Below are 7,500 nucleotides of genomic sequence, written 5' to 3'. Positions count from 1 at the left end.
CTTTTTAATCGAAAAATAAAAATAACATTATCTAAGTAAGTGTATAAACTGCGTACAATGGCTAGTTTTCGCTTCAACATTTTCGGGGGACAAATTATAGGTGTGGGGTATGGGGGTGCTCCCCCCGAAAATTTTGAATGTCAAACACTGAATTTCCTGCATTCTGGTGGATTTTTATCCGATTCGGCATCAATTTATGGTGGAAATGTCTTAATTTCTGTAAAGGAAAAGACAACATTCAGGTTCCTGGTGAAACAATTCTAAAGGACTATAATGCAGTAAGGCTCTCAGGCATTCTGGATTGAGCCACAATATTTATTCTCCTGGATTTTTCAAAACGTTCTGCACATTCAAAAACATATCACATGTTTTGTTTTTTTAGGAATCATGATGCAGCACCAGTGTTAGCTATGACACTTTACATTGGTAATGAAATGCCAAGCCACCATTGGAAACGAAAGGGGAGGGCTATCAGCAGCTAGCTAACGTTAGCTAGTTGGCTATATTGTAACTTAAAGCAAAAGTTAGAAACCAGATAATTTTGGCATTATTCCTTAGACACTTGACACAATCAATCATCAATATTAGCATGCTATTTAGCCACATATGTTGGCCTATTTACAGCCCTCAGAAAACTGACAGCTCTTCTTAGATGCAAGTTCATCAATTCATGGCTTAAAATCCTGAGCTGTGGAACTTTCAGCAGACATTCCTAGCTGTAAGCCACGTAAGTTTCCTAACAGTTGGGAGCGTATGCAACGCGCGGATATGGCACAGGCTCCATGAAGAATTAAAAAAAAAAAAAAAAAAAACTGATTGACGAATTGATTCGCGGGCCAGATCAAAACGTGTCGCGGGCCATGAGTTTGACACATGTATTTTACACCTAGAATCTACTCTCCTGGGACAAGGGAGAAATAAGTGGATAGAGCGCGTACCATATCGGCTCCGGCCTTCGTTGCAGTGGTCGCGGGTTCAAATCCGACCCGTGGACCTTTACTGCAGGTCATCCCCCCTCTCTCTCTCTCTCTCTCTCTCTGTCTCCCCATTTCAACTCTGTACTGTCTAATAAAGCTTGAAAATGCCAAATAATAATGCCTTTTTTTTATTTTTTTTATTTAAAAAGGTAAGAAGGATGGACAAGCATTGAAGGAATAGTTTATTTTTGAAGTGAGGTAGTATGAGGTTACTTATGCATATTAGTGTGTTATCTTATGGAGAAGGTTATCACAAAGTCAGCTATAATGCGTAACATTACATGAGCTCCTGCACCAGTGTCAGGGGGGCGAGAACCAGTTTGTAAACGCTGCCATACTGAGAAATACAGAGAGAGTTTTGTGTCTCATTTTTCCTCTGATGATCATAAATGACATGTAACAGCAAACAAGACCATCAGTGCAAAGAATGCTATTTCTATATACTTTTTCTTAATGCCTTTGTCATGGGTATACGCTCACCCAGGAACTACAGCTGGCATAGTAAAAACACTACCGCTTTTGTCCAAAGGGGGGCGCTAGAATTAACACAATCTGAAAGTTCCTCGGAGCACCTTTAAAGATAATTCACCATTGAACAAGATTCCTCCGCTCCCGTTCACATTGTCAGTATTTATTTCTGGAGAGTGACCATTTCATTTTATAATATCCCGGCTTATAGTAGGGGAGAACGGGGTAAGTAGGCACACTTTTTACTCTAGTGAGAATTGCTCATCACCACAACATCTGTCAATAGCCATTCCTACATTAAATTGAAGCTTAAGGTGTTGGCTAGAAATGTGTGTCTCTCTTTTTTTCCAACTTATTGTAATGAAGAAGTAATTTACCATCAAAGACACTCTGACACATTGTGACAACCAACCCCATCAAGGGGTCGGTTGTCACACACTATGGGGTTGTTTGTCACAATGTTATCTTAATGGGAAAAATCTTAAAAAGAAGGCAAGGAGGCAGAACCAAATTTGAATGTTTAATTGCATTGTCAAGTTGACAAATAGGCCTACATAACGTTCTGTAGCCTTGGCAGCTGGTCTAGTTTGGGATGCACTGGGTTGTTTTGATTTTGTTGCCCTTTTTTCTTTTGCTTGCTAGCTGCCTTTTCCTGCTCTATTCTTTCCTTCTCTGGGGTGTCAGTGAGGATACAGCTTGACAATTTCTTTCGTTATTGGGTTCCTTTTCTGGCTGCAGCCTTGAGATAACATGTGACAACCAACCCCCCAAAAAATTTGACGACCAACCCCAACTTGAATTTCTTGCTAGCATCAAGGCCAACAACCATCTGACAACTAATTAGCTTGCTAACCACAATCTAAACTATAGTTTACCCTTCACACTTTCTGAGGGTAACAAGTGTTTTGTTATAAACCCATTGTGTAAAAGCCTAGAAGAAAAATACTGAGAAGCAAAATATTTTGAATTTGACATGAAAAACACAAAACATCCTCTCACCTGAAATGCAGCTGTCTTCCTCCAAGGAAGTCTATGTATGTGACCTCTGATCCCAATTCTGGACCTTTTTTATATCAACATTTCAGAGCTAGCGCGCTCTGGTGGCGAGATATAACGAATGTGACATCCAACCCATGTGACAAATTACCCCGTTCTCCCCTATACCTCATACAACCCCAGTTCAATAAAACTGAACCATCCCTGTGCCTGTGTGTGTGTGTGTGTGTGTGTGTGTGTGTGTGTGTGTGTGTGTGTGTGTGTGTGTGTGTGTGTGTGTGTGTGTGTGTGTGTGTGTGTGTGTGTGTGTGTGTGTATGTGTGTAAGAACAGAGAGATGGAGGGATGAGAAAGAAAGAGAAGAAGAGAATGACAGGGAGATTTGAGAGCGAGGGAATACAGTGGATTCATTAATCATTGTCTTTTCCCAGACGCTCTGGCCTGGGTGCCACCTCTTCTTAATGACCACTCTGTGTGTGTGTGTGTGTGTGTGTGTGTGTGTGTGTGTGTGTGTGTGTGTGTGTGTGTGTGTGTGTGTGTGTGTGTGTGTGTGTGTCTGCCCTTGTAAATGCGGATTTTTGAGTACCAATTTAAGCTTGTAACCATCGAACTGAGGACATTTTGGCCGGTTCTCACTTTGGGACAGGCCTTTAAAGGAGCTGTTTGAGGGTTAACACTAGGTTTTAAGGACAGGCCTTTAAAGGGCTGTTTGAGGGTTAACACTAGGTTTTAAGGACAGGCCTTTAAAGGAGCTGTTTGAGGGTTAACACTAGGTTTTATGGACAGGCCTTTAAAGGGCTGTTTGAGGGTTAACACTAGGTTTTAAGGACAGGCCTTTAAAGGGCTGTTTGAGGGTTAACACTAGGTTTTAAGGTTCAGGTATGAATTAGGTTTATGTTAGGGTTAGTGTAAGGGTTGGGGTTAGGCATTTAGTCTTGATGGTTAGGGTAAGGGGCTAGGGACATTATGTCAATGAATGTCCTCACAAGTATAGCCGTACAATAGTGAGTGAGTGAGTGAGTGAGTGAGTGAGTGAGTGAGTGAGTGAGTGAGTGAGTGAGTGAGTGAGTGAGTGAGTGAGTGAGTGAGTGAGTGAGTGAGTGAGTGAGTGAGTGAGTGAGTGAGTGAGTGTGCGTGCGTGCGTGCGTGCGTCATATTTGCCTCTCAGTCTGTGTTGTGTGTCTAGTTGAAGATGTGTACTTGTGTGTACAAATTAAACTGCTTGTTCACAACGCTGTGTAACACTGCCATCTATTGGCTAAACAGGGAAATACAAATATACAGCTCTGGAAAATATTAAGAGACCAGTCCAAATGTTCAGTGCCTCTTGTTTTACTATCTATAGGCATATGTTTGAGTAGAATGAACATTTTGGTTTTATAATATAAACTACTGACAAAAAGTTTAAAAAAAAAAAATTTTAAAGGTATTTTTTTGTCATTTTTATGCTTTATTGACAGTGTAGAGAGAGTTGAAATGGGGCAGAGAGGGGAGTGACATGTAGAGAACGACCGCGGGCTGGAATCGAACCCGGGTCCGCTGCTGGCCGAGGCCCATGGGGGGGACGCCCTACCAACTGAGCTAAGGGCGCCCCCTACTGACAACATTTCTACCCAATTCCAATGACATTTTCTGTCATTTAGAGCATTTTCAATAAGTTACGTAGAGATGAAGATTTGAGAAAAATCCAGACAGGTCTCTTAATTTTTTTCCAGAGCTGAATGTCTTAGAATGAGCCTTTTATATATATATGTATATATATATATATATAGGAATTGACAACTCCAACAGCTCACAAAGTAACTTGAGAGTTATAGTAAGTTGTCCCCAATACATACACAGACCTGCAAACTCATAGGAGGTGAAAAAGGTGACAAACACCCGTCCCTTCTAGGGGGGTCGGGTGTTTTTCGCTGTCCAAACGATTGGCTATTGTTAAATATCATTCACACAACCAGAGTTCTCCACTATTGCCTCCAATGTCCAGCTGGGTGAAAATAATAGCCAGCTGAGATCCTGACCCTCCTAGGGGGGTCCGGGGGTATGCCCCCCCGGGAGATTTTTTTTAAACTTTTTAAAGTGAAATGCATGAATCTGGTGCACTTTGAGAGGGAAATTAAGAGGCTAAATCTGAGGAATTTTGTGTGAACAAATAATTTGGAGACACTGGGTCGGATGAATTAGAAGCTTCTTGGATTTTCCATTAAAATGTTCATTTAAAATAAAATATTATGCAGGGTCCTCTGGGTTGGGCTTGGTGCTCTTTTTCTTTTATGGGGCATATTTCTCTGTAATATAATGAATACATTTAAATGCAGTGAGAGGAATGAAGCAGAAGAACTCTGTTGTCCAGCTATCTTTTTTTCCACAGATGAGGCTGAAATAGGTTATACAGTGCATGGGCATCTGAGCCCCATTTCCAAATGTCTTTAAATAAACTCAATACACACTGGACGTGAACGTGACGTGATCAGTTAAACTTGGATTACCTCCCAGATGAACTGATTAAATTATTGGGCTATTAACTAGGCTATCTAGATCAAAACATTGTATTATTTTTTTTGTATGATATAATAATATGATGTTAATATCAAACACACAAACTAAAAAATAAAAATAAATTGGGGGGGGGGGGGCGGGGCTGTCGGTCGGCTCTGATTGTGAGCGCACTGCAGACACTTCATTTCTGCAATGTGCGCTCATTAAACTGTCAGCTTCACTTAAGAGTCCTGTGTGGGTCAACAGTGCAGTGCAAACTATGCAGCATAAAGTTATAACATTCGTCTACGACCGTGATGTTAAATCACCTTCACACAAAGTCTCCGCCCCAGCAAAGCAGCGAGTCGATCGCTGTGACGGTGAAAATCACCGGGACCCGGGAGACCCAGTGAGCGAGTGAGACGCCGCTCAGAAAAAACTCTGTGGTTTGATGGATGAAATCAGTCGGGGATATCCTGCCCGTTAACTTTGTCTACGGGAACGGCTTCCGCGATCTTTTTCTATGTCTCGAGTCTAACAGAGAGCCATGTCGGCAAACGGACAGCGTGACTAAATACAGTGAGCTGCGTCCCTCCGTATAGTTTCTGTTTCAGTAGGCTGTTACATTAACCTCTGAAGCATTGACAGTGTTTAATCAAAGCCTCTAATTTTTTATTATCAAAAGGGTTTTGATTGAGACTTTTAGCCAATTGTAAAGTCTGAACACACAGCGGCAGCAGTGATGCTTGTGCCCGATCTTAACGCTGATTGGACAATAGGCTACTCATGACGTCTACCAAAGATGTTTTATTGCCAAGATAACGATATTCCCTTGTCTCACACTACGGTAACTCGCCCACACAGTCCAGTCTGGGAAGCGCTGGCTGACTTCTCTGGCAGCTGCCGCTACCCCCCCCCCCCCCTCCCTCCCAAAAACAAAAACTCTTCGGATCTATACGATTCACGTGGGTCATATATTTTGATTCTAAACGGCGATTTTCGCCGAAAAGCGACGAGTTTGCAGGTATGATACAAGTTACTAATCTGTTGATAAGCCTCGGAAAAAACAGCTCTGGTTGTCAATTCCTATGTAGATATAAAAGGCTCATTCTAAGGTCATAAAAAACTTTTTTTATTTTCAAGTGATTATAAACTAATTAAAGCATACTTATTAATATTATATTTCATTTCTACCAAGTCTGCTCTAAATACCCAGTAGAGTTGCTCCAGAATCTGAATTTGAAATCGTTTTTTGCCTATTTGTGATGGCCAATTTTTTTTTTTGGCATTTCCAAGCTTTATTAGACAGTACAGAGTTGAAATGAGGAGACAGAGAGAGAGAGAGAGAGAGAGAGAGAGAGAGAGAGAGAGAGAGGGGGGGGGGGGATGACCTGCAGTAAAGGTCCACGGGTCGGACTCGAACCCGTGACCACTGCAACGAAGGCCGGAGCCAATATGGTACGCACTCTATCCACTACGCCACCGGAGCGCCCGTGAATAGCCTATTCTTGTCATATTATTCTATGTTTTTTTAAAGTGACTAAACAGAACAATGAATGTGGGTAGTAACACACGAACAAGAGGAGTTTTAATATCAAAGAGAAAACTATTCCCACCTATAGGCCATAAAGTAAATACGAATCAATTTTTAAAAAAGGTCCAATTAGGAACCGACAAGTCTGTATTAAAACCAAAGTGGACACAGCCTCTGCTAAATGTCAGCCGTGCCTCTGTCTGTCCGACTTCCATCAATAAAAAGCAATTAAACTTTAAAACAATCGCCAACAAAAGAAAGAAAAAAAAATCGATTAGTGCAGAGTCAGCAGGTGAACTTTCCCTGTGTTCCAATCCCCATAATTCCCCTTTGCTATTTAGTATGGTAGAAAAAGATTTAGGATGTCCCAATACATGTGGTCAGATTTAGCATGCTTAAAAGTAACTAGATGCCCAACTACATCCGATCGGTAAAAACACTACAGCTTTTGTCCAAAGGGGGGTGCTTGAAATTACACAAACGGAAAGTTCCTCAGAGCACCTTTAAGATGAAATAGATAAGTAAAAGGTTTAGCCTACAGCATGCAGCTAACTATATTCTAGTCATGGTCAGCTGTAATATGTAGAAAAGAAAAAAGAAAAGAGTATGGCTGTGTTCGGAAAGCCCTACTAACGTCATACTCATACTCATTTTGACGTCAATTTGAGTATGTGACAGTTGTGTATGCGAGTTTGTGTAGGCGAGAAATGCCCGGATGAGTACTAACCTCCGTGAATGTTTTGTGTATGGATCGTTAGGTTACTTTTCCTACTCAACCGCCCCACAATGCATTGCGTCTTTTCAAACGACACAGACGTTTTTTTTTATTCTTTATTGCTTCTGTATACTTCAGTGTAAACGGTCCGACGAACCTTGCATAAACAATCCATCGTAGACAGTATTAAGTACATGTTGAGTATGTAGGAGGGAGGAAGTTAGTAGGCTGTTTTGAACACGGCCTCTGAGATTTTGAACTATATACTTACTGATGTTGTACTCCTGGACTTTGTTGATGTAGCTGTATATTGGCGAGTACCCATACTTTCTT

The 7,500-nt window shown here is 41.3% G+C and overlaps 1 protein-coding gene across 1 annotated transcript in view; it reads right to left on the bottom strand.

Moving 5' to 3' along the window:
• LOC307257560 (attractin-like protein 1) overlaps positions 1-7,500 on the bottom strand; it is a gene marked incomplete at its 3' end in the record, with an annotated part of 198,769 nt that overhangs the window by 158,862 nt on the left and 32,407 nt on the right. The gene's annotated exons all lie outside the window — the stretch shown is intronic.

This window comes from Ammodytes marinus (genome assembly GCF_949987685.1).
Source record: "Ammodytes marinus genome assembly, chromosome: 11".
Taxonomy (NCBI): Eukaryota; Metazoa; Chordata; class Actinopteri; order Uranoscopiformes; family Ammodytidae; genus Ammodytes; species Ammodytes marinus.
The sequence above is the reverse complement of the archived record's forward strand: the minus strand, read 5'-3'. Positions and strand labels throughout refer to the sequence as shown.